This window comes from Mytilus galloprovincialis, chromosome 9 (genome assembly GCF_965363235.1).
Source record: "Mytilus galloprovincialis chromosome 9, xbMytGall1.hap1.1, whole genome shotgun sequence".
Classification (NCBI taxonomy): Eukaryota; Metazoa; Mollusca; class Bivalvia; order Mytilida; family Mytilidae; genus Mytilus; species Mytilus galloprovincialis.
Window position 1 is genome coordinate 14,084,442 of NC_134846.1, and position 14,761 is coordinate 14,099,202.

A 14,761-nucleotide genomic window follows, 5' to 3' on the forward strand; every position below is an offset into this window, starting at 1 on the left:
TATTTGTTATTTTGTTATTATGTTTCTGCAACCCTCCAAATAATTTTGTCCAGGGGTCGGTATTACGAAGCATTCCTAAGACCTGTCATAAGATATATCTTAGGACTTGTCTTATGATCCTCTTAGGACTATATCTATGACATATCTTTATTTGATGAATTATAATTGTGAATGTCCACTTTAAAGGCATAGTAAAATACTTTCATTCTAGTTGACACTAAAAGACATAAGAGGATAGCCAGGATAGATGTGTCTACAAAGACAATTGGGAATGGAAATGGGGTATGTGTTTAAAAGACAACAACCCACCCATGGAGCACACAACATCTAAAGGCCACAAATACATGCTCCCAAAGTAGAGGATATATATTTAAAACATCAAAATGACAATCGCTTCATGCAATGCAAAAAAAAAAAAATGAATTTAAATTTACATAAGTCATGCTGAAGGCCAAAAATGTTGAAGAGTAGATCCAAAGATATTGATAATGAAGCGTGGTCCAATGAAGAATATTTCAGCTCTCTCTTGCTTTTAAAGAGTAAGCATATAAGACATTGTTTTAGTCTTTGCATGCTATCAAACAAGAGGTAGGAGTATTACCCAACATTATTAGGCATCGTTCTTTAAATTTTTGGAAGAATTTAGTTACTAGTATCTAATGTAATAGTCATTGAGGGAATGCAAGCTTTTAGTAAATAGTGTCACACTTATTTAAGCCATAATGGACTGCATAAATCATACAATTACATGCAAACACATTTTGCCAACATAAGTCATGAAAAATATATTTCTGAAACTTTGTGAGCATTGTCCTCTACAAAAATAGACACATTCTGGCCTATTTATTGTGGTTCTTTATGCATTGGTGAATTCAAATGTATATTTTACTTCATTAAGATTTATCTTAAATTTTGTACAATTTAAAACCATTTTTAAGCAATATTTTGTACAGGTTACAACATGTATGAGGTACTTTTGTACATGTTATAACATGTATTTTTGCAATATACAACTTATAACATGTACAATATTTTTGTACATGTTATAACCTGTACAAAATCGCAATTTGTACACGGCATATATACATAGAATTAATTGAGAATGGAAATGAGGAATATGTCAATGAGACAACAACCAACCAAAGAGCAGATAACAGCCAAAGGCCACCAATAGTTCTTTAATGGTGCGAGAGCATCCCTCAACCTGAGATGGGCCTCGGCTGACCCCTCAATGAAAATGGGTACTAGCTCAGTGAAAATAGACGTCATACTAAACTCCAGAACATGCATACATATATCTGTGTTGAAATTTAGTATAAGAAGACGGGTGCCACATGTGGAGCAGAATCTGCTTACCCTTCCGGAGCACCTGAGATCACCCCTAGTTTTTGGTGGGGTTCGTGGTGTTTATTCTTTAGTTTTCTATGTTTTGTCATGTGTACTATTGTTTTTCTGTTTGTCTTTTTCATTTTTAGCCATGACGTTGTCAGTTTGTTTTAGATTTATGAGTTTGACTGTCCCTTTGGTATCTTTCGTCCCTCTTCTATTACTTCTGTGTTTTTGTAGGTCATAATGAAAAGGAAACCAGTCCAGAACAGTCAGTGATATAAATTTCTATATCATGGTTGTCAAGATGATGATGGAATTGTTATACAGGTATTTACTCAGTTTAACTGCACATTAATGTTGAGTTGGGTTTTTTGTCAAGGAGAAACCAGTAGAAGAAAATAAGTAGAACTTGCTCTTTAATACTATATATAGGTTCTGACATACTGTGCATTTTCCAATTCCTATAAAGCCTTGATCTGTTTTCATATATTAGCATAATTGCATTCTGTTCACATTTTGTCATTCTGACCAGAGATGATGAAATTTATAAGATGATCCCTCTTTAATAATTCACAACTTCCCATTACTATCCAATACTACCATTGTTACTACATGTATAAGAATTTGTATTAGAGTAATTAGGAGAAGATCAGACATAAAGACATTATTATTGTGTTTCAAAAATAATTGTTTAACCAAGTTTTCATACATTTTGTTGATTATATCTTTCCTTCAATTTTCTTCTTTTTAAGTTCTCACACAACCATTGTCTGAGTCAAAACTTCTTTTTACCTTTGAACATTGATAAGATTTAGAAATACATTGTTCTAGAGATGTCATATAATTGGTAAATTTACCAATTGATTGCTATTCCCTATAGTGATGTTTTGACAATGAGTCTGGGTTAGCATGACTGATGATGAATTCAAAGCAGGAGACATTTTCCCTCTCACTACACTGTCTAGCTCTGTTTTGGCTTCATATGATTCATTTATACTTTTAGCTTTTTAGTTACTAAGCCTTTTAGTAAATAACAACATTTTGACCAGCTCATCATGTTCAAATTTTTGAATGACTTTTTGGCTGAAATGAACCTTGGACTGCACAAAAATCAAAAAAGAAAAATTTATCTAGAGTTGTCTCCCATTGTTGGCTAACCTTTACTTTATGTAATTACCTTCCTCTTATCACCAGTGAATAATAAAAAATATCAATAATTTTCTGAATTTATTCACAGTTAATCATTAATAACTCTTTTCAGGAGTTATTGCCCTTCAATGACGAATTTTTACTTATTGATTTAGAGTTAATGTTTTTCACTAATTATCTTTAACACTGTTATAGAAAAGTACAAACTGTAAACAGAAAAAATTATCAGCAGTATAATACTAAAAAATTGTCTAGTATATAAACAAATCAATTGGAAGACTTCTTATAGAAGTTATTGCCCTTAAATCACAAAATTTTACTCCTTTCGTTGGAACTTCTTAAAGGAGTTATTGCCCTTGAATGATATTATTTGACTTCTTTCATTGAAAGGTTTTGGTAAAATTATAGTTGATCATAATTCTTTGTCATAAATATATTTCCTTGGATTTTACTTTATTGTTCTTAAAAACCTATATTTGAAAATGAGAAACTTTATATGATTGCAATAAAGTTAAAATAAATATCAAATTGCCATATCTTACAAAGTGTTTAGCAATCTCTTTTTACTCTTTGATTTGTATTTTCGAAAAATCATTTACTCAAGTTTTGAACATTAATAAACTACATTTACCAGTACCTCTTTTTAATGATAAAACTTAGAAATAAAATCTGTAGATTAATTATCAAAATTTGATATACCAACTGTTTTAAGGCTAAATACTTCAGCCTTAATATGAGACTTTTATAGAATTTTTTTTCAAATAACTGACTCTTAGAGCAGATGCCTTTTTTCACTTGGAAAATATTAATCTATTTGATGTAAATTGTCAATATCTTTTAGTTTTACATACAAGCATAGGACGTTTTGATTAAAAATTGTGTCTGGTTTTGAATGGTTGACTAGAGCTATTGATTTCTAGCAATTTTTGTTTGTTCCTTTCTAAAGATTATTGAAATATGATAACCTGAGTCTAACAAGAGAAATCCATATATGTAATATAAAGATAGTTTCTCTCTCTATGAGTGGGCAATATTAATTACTCTGGATAGATTTAATACTCTAATTCTTGTGATATTACTGGTTTATCACAGTCCCAATACACCATTTATCAGACATAAACATTCATGTTATATACTACAAGGTTTGTTCTGATTTAACAGGATTCAGTTTAAAATCCATAGAAATTCATAAGGAATAACATTTGTGGTTATATATATTTTTACAATTATTAGAAAAAATGTATGTCCAAAAGTACTGCAAAAAATTGTTAAATGAAAAGAAAAAATTACCGTAAACCAGAATAAAATAAAATTTATTTATTGGTTTAGGTAAATGTGTTATTTTTGAATGTATCAAATGCAACTGTTCTAAGGCCAAATAAAAATTAATGTGTGGTTCCAGTAACCCTACCGTCCCTACTTTTTCAGCTTAAAAATAGCCTACCCTAAAGATTTTATTGTCATTTTTCATTAAGCACTGTAAAAGTCAGAATGTTGCTCCCATAGACTCAATGTAAAAAAAAACATAAAATAAAAAAAAATCCCTACCTTAGTAACCTACCCAAACTTTTTTTCAGCTGTAACTGGAACCACACATACTTTTTTATTTGGCCTAATCTTAGTGCTTCTGCAAATGTAATAACAATGCAGGTACCTGGAGTTACCACATCTGTATATAGAAAAAGCTATAGTGAAAATCTAATACTGGTAGTCATTACAGGTTTAAGATATAATGAATTATGCTTAGAATCTGCCTCTTGAGTTGTTAAAGATACTACCAAAATTGATTTGAATGGTTTATATTTGAAGTAAAAGTGGACCAAAGTATAGAATCACCTAGTATGAAAAGTGAATGTCAGATTTCATCTTCTTATGGTATGACAAATCTGTTTTTATAAATCATTAACTTGAATCAATGAACCATTTCTTCTAAAAATATTTAATAATTAGGAAGTGTTTTGAAGGGAGAAATTGATGTATTAGTAGCTGTGAACTCAACTGGAATAATCAATCTGTTTTCTTGAAGAAATATTTCGAAGCAAGTACAAATTAAACAACTGCTGTTTTTTATTAACTGAAACTTTACTTTGTACGCATTCATCTCTGATATATGTCAGAATACTTCATTAATGGGCCAAATTGATTTTTTGTCTGAAATCATTTTTTTATTAGAAGATTAGAAATGTTTAGGTCTTGTCAAAAAAGATATTGGCATTTTTTTTTTTTTTTTTTTTTTTTTTTTTTTTATCTATGAGTGACTTTATCATGCAGAAAATTAGGTTGGAAACTTTTGAACGAATGTTGTACTATACATGTAATATCTTGTCAATGACATGAAGAAAAAAGACATTAATAGTAATACATTTAATATCAGATGGGTGAAATAAAACAAGAAACAATTATATCATTGTATATGGTCACATGTTTGTTGTTGCATTGAAAACATACAAATCAATCTGCTATGTTTGCATGATGGTAGACCTGACTTTCCAATACTCGTCTTTTATGTCTTTCTTCTATACACATAATTGTAGGTTGTCCGAACTGAGTCTGATATATGGAAAGTCATTTTTGGCTAGTTTGACGAAAATGGACTTGTTTCCATGGTAACAATTGTGCACTTCGTCAGACACCAATATTTAAGAAAAAGTGACAAGCTTTGATTATAAGGAGTACGTGGTCTGATATATGGGACATTTGAACTTTTTATAGGATTGGATTATCAATAACGAATATTATCAGAAAATTTCATTGATGCTGAAATGAATTGTCGATTTGCAAGAAATAAAGTCAAGGCTTTGTTTTAATTTCAAATTACAAATTTTTCGATTATATCTCAAGGAGGTTGCATTGATTCTCATTTGCTAGTTCCATAAAAAATTAATTCACCACCCACAAAAGTGTCTTCAATATAAACACGGAGTTGTAGAATAATAGCATTTTTGTTTTTTGATTTTATCTTAATCAGCAAGAATATCAAGCAAGTCCTGGTGAGCTGATAGTCAAGCTCAAAAAAAGTATATAAGCTTCCTTTAAGATTATTTTTTCAGCAGTTTTCCTTATTTTAAGCACTTTTCTGAAGTATTTTAATACATTGATTACCTTAAAAATAAATCTGACCATGTGTAGATATAGTATTTTTATGTTATAATTCATTCCATTTTCTAATAAAAAAAAAATATGAACAGCTTGTCTGAGGATTAGATGCCGGTGTCTATGAAACTTTTGTTGAAATGATTGTTTTCATTGGGATATTTGCTTTAAAACATTCTGTTGCTAATAATCATTTATGTTCAAAGTTTGGTCATAGTCTTACTTTCATTATTTGCAACTATTTCTATTTTAGTTATGGCTGCCCTGTTTTGGAGGAAAGATAACCACCAAGAAGTCAGCTTGTTAACAAGATTTCTGCAGAGTGTTTGTTATTGACAGTTTTTGAGACATGCAAGTTATTTAAGCTCAGAATTTGTAAAGTGAAACAATGTATCATTGTCTTTAATTGTATGAAATTCCTTCATTTCATGCTCTTTGCTCATTTTAACATGTGCAGGCATAATTGTTGATAGTTTACCCAGAATATTAGCAAGATATAAAATATAGTCAAATATAATGCCTATTTTTGTAAGAAAAAAGCACAAGACATAAACATGATAAAGGAATTATTTCTATACTAATAGGAAAAATACTTAAGAAATGTTTGGCTAAATACAATTTTATGTAAGCAGCAAATACATATTGTTTAGGATAAAAACAGTTTGTGTGCATGTGTCAAACATGTTTTGTGCTTAATTAGAACACAGCTTTGTATGCAAAGCAAAATGAATAAAGACATCATATTATTCTTCCAAATTCAAACTTCATTTGAAATTTGTATTGAATATTCTGTTTTTAAAACAGTAAAAGGATTCTCTTAACAAGCCAGGATATTGTATTTGCTTCATTATTGTCAGCACCTCTGCAGTTTTAAAAATAAAAATGAAATAAAATCAATTTAAAGAACCAGAAAAATATCTCTGACAATAAATTAAACATGAAAGTAATGATGTATTTAAGAATCGTTGAAAATAAAAAAGTTCAATAATTATGACACATTTATGTAATAACTAAATTGATTTGTATTAATCAGCCAATATTCAGGAAGTTAATTTAGCATTGTTGTTCTGTTGCGTATTATGTCATTGTCTGATTGATTTCTGATAATTTTAAATATTGTTCTCCTAACGTGTTATATTTGAGTATATGTATCTTCTTTATTTACCAAAGTCATAACAACTATAGGCATACAACATATAAACTACACAAGTATACATAGATAGCAGAAGGTAATGTGTTTAACATATTACATCATGTTAGATCTTAATTTTTGTGCACGAAATATAAATTTACCCAAATTACATAATTCTTTAAGATTATTAGAACTCATTAATTGTATATATTTATACATAGAAGGTTTTCTCCAATAATATGGTTTTATAAAATAAGATCTAAGACCTTGATAAGTAGGACATTTCAAAATAAAATGCATCTCATCTTCAATGTCGTCTTTACAAAAACTACATAGTCTATTACTTCTTGGAATTGCAGAATAGCGACCACATTCTATAGCTAGATCATGACTACTAAGTCTTATTTTGGTAATACATGTCTTATAAATAACTGGTATTGGTTTACATAAATAATTTTGTAAACAAAAATTATGAACCATATATCTATAACTTGTACATTTAACTAAATTATTCATCAAAATACAGTTTGTAGTACATAACAGCTTAAACCAGTATTTAAAAATTCGACATTTTCTGGTGTGCAATAATGGTAATCTACCTAGCTCATAGTACACCATGACATTACTAGTAGAGCTTTTTACTTTCATAATATTTTTACAATAGCCCAGATGTATCCTTTCTATAGCTGGTGCCTTGTGAGCACCCCAAATTTCACAACCATAACAAAGTACACTGTTTATATAAGTATCAAAAAGTGAAAGTAGAGTTACAAAATTCAAATATATATCCTTTACATTTCTCCTTAAGGCAAACACAGCTTTTCTACCCTGTTCTGAGAGTTTCTGCTGTAACACATTATATTTACCATTAAAATTCAACAAAATACCAAGATAACTAAACTTATCTACAACTTCTATTTCCTGGTTATTATAATACCATTTTTCATTGCCATGTATTTTTCCACCCTTTCTAAAAACAACAATTTTCGTTTTTGCTATATTCACACTAAGTGACCATTTAGAGGTATAATCATACAAAGTATCAAGTAACGTTTGTAATCCAGATACAGTTTCTGAAAAAATAACCATATCGTCAGCGTACATTAGTAAAAATAAATTTAGTTCCTTCATCTCATAAGGAATAGAGTCACTATTTATAAAAGCCATTTCACAATCATTGACATACATAGAAAAAAATATCGGTGATAATACTTCACCTTGCATCAAACCTACTTCATTAGTAAAATAATCAGAATTGAACCCATCAACACTTACACAAGAAGTGACATTAGAATACATAGCTTTGATAACCATTAAGAATTTACCTTGTATACCAATTTTTGATAGTTTATACCATAACATATATCTTTGAACAGTGTCAAAAGCTTTCGTGTAGTCTACAAAACAACAATACAAACGATTTTTGGCTGATAAAGATTTGAAAATTAATGATGTAAGAGCAAAAATAGCATATACTGTACCCAGACCGGGGCGAAAGCCGAACTGGGCATCGGTCACAATATCAAATGTTTCCGACCAGTCTATTAAACGTTGATTAAGAACGGACGTAAATAACTTTCCAAAATTACTGACTAAACTAATCCCTCTGTAGTTGTTCGGATCAAGCACATTACCCTTCTTGAATATAGGTATAAGTATGGCTTTTGCCCAATCCGTAGGGAAAATTCCGGACTGTAAAATTCCATTAAAAATGTACAGTAATACAGGCATAAACACATCTTTGTATTCAATAAAATATTCGTTAAGAATTCCATCAACTCCATGACTTTTATCACGTTTAAGGTTACGAATAGCTTTCAAAATGTCATTTTCTGTAATTTCTCTATCAAGTTCCTCATATACGCATTCACCATCAGTGTTATTAAATTGGCTGTCGTCCAGTACAGCATCTGTGTCTGATGAGCACAATGACTTAAAATGTTCATGGAACAACTTTAATGGTACAGCATGTTTAGGAGACATTTTTCTTTTAAATTTCTTGTAAAATAATTTAGGGTTTGTAAGTCTCATTATGTCTAGCATGTTTCCTTCAGTGCGCATATACTCATGTTTCAAGCGACGTTCTAGTGTTTTATAGTCCTTTTTAGCTCGGATTAAATTACTATGGTTTAGTTGCGATTTTAGTCTATTAAATATATTTAAACAGTTTATATAGCGGCGATGAAGGTCTTTACACTGGGCGTTGAACCAAGGTTTATCATCACAAATGTTAGATCTGCAAGATTTAAAATTGATTGTCCTCTTTTTAAAAAATGGTGCCATAATGTCATTTAACGTACTAGTGAATTCGTCCAACAAATTGTCGAGTAATTGCTGCCCATCAAAGTCAATCCGTTCACGACACATATTTATCTTTTCCATATTATTCAGTAAACAATCTCTACATTGTTCTTTTAATTCATCATTCCATTTAAATTTGTCCTGCGACAGTTTCTCTCTGTTTTCATCATCCGGGAACCGAGTTGAATTTTGTTTGTTACACAGTAATGAAAGTTGTATATGTAGAAATGCGTGGTCGGAAAAAGTTGTAAAATTAGACACAATAAGTTGACGCACTATCGGGAAAAGTGACACTGGGACTAATAGGTAGTCTATAACGCTCATTCCATTCGCACCACAAAATGTAAAATCATTGGCAAAACCATTTTTATGCCGGCCATTCAATATTCTCAAACCCGAGGCTTTACATAGCGAGATAAGTTTTGGACCATAGCAGTTTGTATTGTTGTCCGGATTATTTCTTACATTGAGTTCTATATCAGCAGAATAATCAAAAATATCATCAAGTCTATTCCTTATAGTAATATGAATACTATCGTTACTCACAAAATCATCTATTGCCCCAGTTCGACTGTTTGTATCACCCAAAAGTATAACATCACCAAGTGAAGAGTAAAGTTCAATGCTATTTTCTAAATCAACAAATAAATCACAATTATAAAGTTTATAAAAATTTGATCTGACAGGGGGTATATAAACGCAGGCAATAAATAAGTTTTTATCACTTGTAACAATATCCTTTTCAATATTCAACCATATAATTGTATCATGAATACATGTTTCGATAGAAATTTTATTAGAAAAACACTCTTTTATTAAAATTACAATACCTCCTCCTTGAATAGATTTAGACTTGCGTCTAGCATACAAAAAACAATCATAACCAGGAATAGACAAACTAAAATCATTTTTAAACCAACATTCTGTAAGAAAAACTATATCATATGTGCAAATAAAATTCAAAAATGCAATGTTATCAAGTTTATTTTGAATACCACCATTCACGTTCCAAGAAATTACTTTCAAATTGTCACAGTTTTTTGAATGAGACACAAAACCTCCAACGCTATCCTAGTCTTCTTTGGTAGTAGCCTGCTTCTCGTCAGTTTGATGAGTTGTCTTGTCAGTACATATATCTACCTCGATCTTCTCATTCGGTATCTGAGTTTCCATTTTCGGTAAGAATTGTTTGTGCTTAATCTGATCGAAAAGCTCGTTATTTATATACAGTTTATCTCTGATCATCACTGCTTTAGCTTGTTGAGCACGAGCCTCTCTTTGAATTGGGAGCAATTGTTTTCTTTTAGCGAGCACATCTGGTGTATACTGTACACTGAGAGCTCTTCAATTTGTAAGCAGATGACTTCACTACCTCACGCTGTTTAAAATTGTCAAAAGTTGCAATTATTGGCCTTGGCTTGAATTTGCTATTCATACGTCGAACACTGCGGAAATTGATATTTGTTTTAACATCCATTTCATCGCGAACAAAACCACTCAGCAGATTTTGGACATCCTCACCTGGCATGTCCACAATACCGTAGAATATTAGATTGTTTTTTGTAGCCTCATATTGCAAATCAGACACGGTTGACTTTAACTCGCTGTTTTGTTTATGTATTTCAGCTATTTCTTTCTTTAATTTCGACCCCTTTCCTGGACTACCAGAACCCCCAGATGCCTGTGCAATCCACAAATTATCCTTTTCTGCATTTAATTCGTCAAGTTTGATATTAAAACTGTCACACGTATTATTTAATTCAGATACTTGAGAAGTTAGTTTTTTAACATCAGATTCGGATGTTCTTACCCTGGTGAATAAACTATCAACTGCCTCACAAAGACCGTCAAATTTATCCAGTTTTTTATCCATACTTTCAAGTTTGCTCAATCTAGAATCAATAGAACTGATGCTGTACATAATATGACTGAGAATACTACTATCCGCAACGAGTAGTACCCATTTACTAATGTATTGTTAAGCATACTTCAGATATTGAATACTGTGAATTCATTTATTTTCATGGATACCAATTTTTGAGGATTAAAGAAAACTTAAATTTCCGCAGACTGATATATAATTTTGTGGTTTTACAGAACTCTGCATACAAAGCCTATAAAAAATTTGTTATTCTTAGAACATTTAATTTAATGTTTAAATGTACCCACGGTATCCGCAAAAAATGGTATCCAATGAATAATAATGAATCCACAGTATCATTTTAAAATTTTGTACAAAAGTTTTTTTAAATCTTCATTGAATTTTCATTTCAGGAATTTTGTAAGATGGTAGAAAAGTGTGTACGAAATTTGCTAGGTAAGGGTAGTTTAAACCTCTTTCAATATTGTTAATGCTTAGATATTTCCAAACACCTAGCCTTTATTATATTGTTAATGCTTTAGATATTTCCAAACACCTAGCCTTCATTATATTTGTTAATACTTAGATATAGCCATACACTTATTTAGACCTCCATGCTATTACTGTGAATTGCTTTTATAATTGCATTCTGAGAGGTTTTTAAGTTGTTTTGTAAAAATTTGTCATAAAAATCTTTTTAAAGTGTATACTAATGATGTCCTGTGTACTTTTACGTTACAGTATTGCACAATTCTTAGAAACTTAATTAAATTTTGTCATGCTAAGATGTCGTCTGTGCATACTATTCACAGGAAGCTAGGGTGCCCGGAGAAAACCACAGACCTTCGATAGGAAAACTGACAATCCTGGTCAATTAAGATTGGAGTCGAGTGCATCTGCATGAGCAGGGTTCGAACTCACTATTTCAGTGTTGACTGGCTAGTGATTACAGTAGTAACTACTTAGACCACTCGGCCACCGAGTCCCCACCAATCCCTTTGAAGGAAATGGGTACATACATTTGATTCAAGTGGGCTCTATTGTTAAGTGCTTTGTGGTGTGAAAATTTTGAAGGTACTTTCATTTAATCTGCGTCAGCTTTTCATTAGTGGAGCACTTTACTTGGAAAGTGAGTTTGAATGGTTATATAATTATATAAAGAACCATTTTCTATGTAAGAGTTCAAAAGTTCATGTAGTGTATGTCCTAAGAGAAAATTAGTGAATAACTGCTGTTTAATTAGAAGGTTAGTAAATTAAACATGTTATGAGTAAAGACAACTATTGAATTTTGGGCTTGCATGGTTTTTTTTCAGTATGATGACATTAGGGAGCTACCATTTGATTTTGATGGGGGGGGGGGGGCTAGGATGAAAAATTTTGTCCTGCATTTTTTTTTAGCTGTAATCTCTGTCCTGCCTTTTTATTTTTCACTCTGTTTGGTCCTGCTTTTTTTTTTTTGGTTTATCCTGACTTTTTTTACCTAAATTGTCGTCCTGACTTTTTTTTTTGGCAATTGTCTCATCCTGCCTTTTTTTTTACTCAAAACTCCTGTCCTGCCTATTTTTTCAAATTTCATCCTAACATGTTGTCTGGTGGGTGAATTTTTGTTGGCAGAGGTATTCCAACAATTATATTTCATTTCCCTACAAGTGTGGACATGCACTTTCTAGTGTTGTCTGATGGGTGAATTTTATTAACTTGTACATGTGCAGTATGTGGCAGCATGCACATTAATGAGGTACTCTAAAATCTTTAATTTTGTTGTGTCGTCTGCTGGTCAACTAAAGAGTGTTTAACATTGAAATAGTAATATAGATATTTTAGGAAGTCAGAAAACATTAACAGTGAACAATGGTGAATGACTTTCAACCTTTTTGTGACGTACACTCAGGAGAATTGCTTGAAATTAACGATGACTGGTGTGGTTTTGCAAATATGTTGCATATTTGATTTTTTCATGCATATACTTTAAATACTAAACTGAAATTTGAAGAATTTAAATAAAAATGTTATTTGATAGAAATGAATTTTAAGCATCTGTTTGGAAATGCGGGTTCCATCAAATTTACGCTGTTCAAAATGTGATCATTCGTAATGGAACACATAAGAAGGTATAAGTATTTTGGTTTTTCTATTTTGATTTCACCGTGACTCCTACATTTTTTCCTGTAAAAAATATAAGTTGACCAAATCTTTTGAGTTTTGACTCTAGGGTATGCCCGTAGCATTAGAAGGCTTATTAAGTTGCATATATGAGTTGACACTGTGATTTTTTTTTCTTGAAAAGAAAAGAGAAAATGAAAATGTTTCATTTATTTCTGTTTATTATAGGTATAAATTTTGATAGGTGGGAAATCAAATTGTAAAAAAATGAAATGAAATGATAGCTTTTGAAGGACCTGAACATTATCACTGAACATCTAAAAAAATTTTAGATATATAGGCATAAATTTTTAAAAGTGGGAATTTGGATTGTATCAAAAATGTAAGAAATAAAGTAATCTTTTGTTGATGTGGTTCATTTTGGTGGACAACAAGTTTTTCCTGTGTCCGTCAGTACGTCTTAAAGTTTAGTTGTAAGAAAATATAATTGAATTAAGGAAAGCTTTAAATCATTCACTGTTCATAAATGTGACATGAAGGGAAATACCATTGTTAAGAAAAATCTTTTTAGTGAAACTGTTTCTTATGGAAATAATCTAGACTAAATAATTATGTATGCATATTGCTTCCAGATTTGTAAAGTTTTTGTCAATGAATTTCCTATATGCTTCAAAAGGTATTGTAACAGAGAACAGATTTCAACTTGACATCTCTATTCAAACTTAGTTATGTTTTTAATTAACTAAGATCTTGCAGTTTTTAGTAGATAATCAGTTTAAGACTTGTCAGGAAATCACTTTGGAAACATATATACAGTAATTGTCAATTTCATAAGTATAATGATTAATCACAAAGTGATCAATTTCAGAGAAGGAGGAGTCATTTATATTGATCAGTCTAAAAAGGAAAACTTCTCAACCCGATACTTTTATTCTGGTGTTAATTGTGAAATATTTTTGGTAGGAGTGAGGATATAGATTTTTGTCGTCCTGTATGGATTATTATAGTGAGAAGTTTATGTAACGATTTCTATGATGTATTTGTAGATGGTGGGTAGATCTCTAATCATGGATCTAACTGGTTAACGAGTGGGTAGTTTTGGTTTGGTTGTACTGTCTAAAAGAAACTTATACTAAAGGTAAGATTTTAACTGAAAAAAAACAACATTTTCTTGATTTTTTATATGATATATTTATTTATTTATTTATTTCATGTTTAAGCAGTTGCTATTGTAAGATTATATTTAGATATAATTCAAAAAATTCTTAACTTGAATAAATTATGTAGGATGCAAAAAAAAATCATATTTAATACTGTTACTGCAGAAATTTATTCCAGACTCTGATTCCAAAACAAAATGTGGTAAAGAGATAAGCTTTACATATAGAATTTGAACTACTTTTATATTTGTCTCGTTATTTCAATTATATATAAGTCAAAATAGTCTTGTATAGTTGTAGGCATATTTTAGTTTATTTTTTGCTTTAGATAAAGTTAACAAAATAAAACACATCAAAATAAGACTTCCTTAAAAAAAATCAAATGCATTTAGGCTTGTAATTATCATTAGTGAGCTATTTTAAAGTCATAAGAAACAAGTGACTGGTGAAAAATAATGTTTATCCAATTCTTGAACCAATGCATGTGTTTATCATTAAAGATTGCATATTTTGGCATTAATATTGATTCACTTATAGGGTCTTTGCATTGGAACTAAACACATTTATTCAAAAACCAGTTGTTGGCAAGACACGGGTTATGTTCTTCTCATATATGTTATGATGGTATGAT

At 30.5% G+C, this 14,761-nt stretch overlaps 1 protein-coding gene across 2 annotated transcripts in view; it reads left to right on the plus strand.

Annotated features, from left to right (window-relative positions):
- The first annotated feature begins 11,275 nt into the window (after positions 1-11,275).
- LOC143044472 (high-affinity choline transporter 1-like) overlaps positions 11,276-14,761 on the plus strand; it is a 33,276-nt gene continuing 29,790 nt past the window's right edge. For both annotated transcript variants that reach the window (XM_076216511.1, XM_076216512.1), the window contains exons 1-2: positions 11,276-11,321; positions 14,017-14,108. The gene's annotated coding sequence lies outside the window, so the exon portion shown is untranslated. The remainder of the gene's footprint in view (positions 11,322-14,016; positions 14,109-14,761) is intronic.